The 1,264-nt window shown below is 56.9% G+C and overlaps 1 protein-coding gene across 3 annotated transcripts in view; it reads right to left on the bottom strand.

Annotated features, from left to right (window-relative positions):
• MIGA1 (mitoguardin 1) overlaps positions 1-1,264 on the bottom strand; it is a 78,972-nt gene that overhangs the window by 77,171 nt on the left and 537 nt on the right. For 2 of the 3 annotated variants that reach the window (XM_008053168.1, XM_008053169.2), the window contains exon 1: positions 594-613. The exons of the other annotated variant lie outside the window; for it this stretch is intronic. The gene's annotated coding sequence lies outside the window, so the exon portion shown is untranslated. Of the gene's footprint in view, positions 1-593; positions 614-1,264 lie in introns of those variants that run through there. 3 annotated transcript variants of the gene reach the window in all.

Here is a 1,264-nt window from a genome sequence, read left to right on the forward strand (position 1 = left end):
TCGCCTGCCCAGGCGGGTCTCGAACCCGCGGACTCAGGCAATTCACTCATCTCAGCCTCCCAAAGGCACGGGATTACAGGCTGAGCCACCGAGCCCAGCAGAGAACCTGCTTCTTAAACATCTTAAAATTCTACTCTAAACCTTGACCTTGTAATCCAACAGAGAATGAGCAGTCTGAAATACCAAAACAAGAACAAAACTGACGGGAAGCATAAACCGACACAGAACAAAACTGCCTAGTTCCAACGTAGTAACAACCAAAGTAATCAAGGTCCTAGAGGCCTGTACAGGGTCAGACCTCTTGGACTCTCCCCCCCAGACAACAGACATTCAACAACTTTACGTTAGAACCGGACACCACAATACTCCCAGGTTAAATTATTCTCTTCCACATTTGAAAGCCACTCCTGGCCCAGCACGGTCGCTCATGCCTGTCATCCCAGCACTTTGGGAGGCCGAGGCAGGAGGATTGCTCGAGTCCAGGAGGTCCGGACCAGCCTGGGCAACATAGTGAGACCTCGTCTTTATCCAAAAAAAAAAGAAAACTCAAAAAATTGGCAGAACGTAGTGCTGTACACCTGTAGTCTGCACACCTGTACTCGAGAGCTGCGGCGGGAGGATCGCTTGAGCCCAGGAGGTCCAGGCTGCGGTGAGCCACGATCCTGCCACTTGCACTCCAGTCTGGGCCACAGAATGAGACTCGGACTCAAAGAAATAAAAATGAAAATGAAAACCACTCCTGGCCGCGCGGTGGCTCTCGCCTGTCATCCCAGCACTTTGGGAAGGGGAGGCCAAGACAGGAGGAATGCCTGGGCCCAGGGCTTCGAGACCTGCCTGGGCAACTTGGCTAGACCTCAGCTCTACAATGGGTCAAAAAACTAGCCGGGTGTGGTGGCACACAGCTGTGGCTCCAGCGCCTGGGAGGCAGAGGCGAGAGGATGGCCTGAGCCCACGGGTTCGAGACCAGCCTGGGCAACCTTGCTAGACCTCGTCTCTACAATAAATCAAAAAATCAGCCGGGCGCGGGGGCGCGCGCCTGTGCTTCCAGCTACTCGGGAGGCTGAGGCGGGAGGATGGCCCGAGCCCAGCAGGTGGAGGCTGCGGTGGCCGCGAGCGTGCCGCTGCCCTCCAGCCTGGGCGACAGAGGGAGACTCCGACTCAAAAAAAGAAAGGAAAAAGAAACGCACACCGCCCCGTGCTGACAACCGGCGCATCCACCGGCCTGGACCTCCCCGCAGAGCCCCGCGCTGCCCCCGCGGCCCCC

This window comes from Carlito syrichta, unplaced genomic scaffold (genome assembly GCF_000164805.1).
Source record: "Carlito syrichta isolate Samal-C Ts95f unplaced genomic scaffold, Tarsius_syrichta-2.0.1 Scaffold287936, whole genome shotgun sequence".
NCBI lineage: Eukaryota > Metazoa > Chordata > Mammalia > Primates > Tarsiidae > Carlito > Carlito syrichta.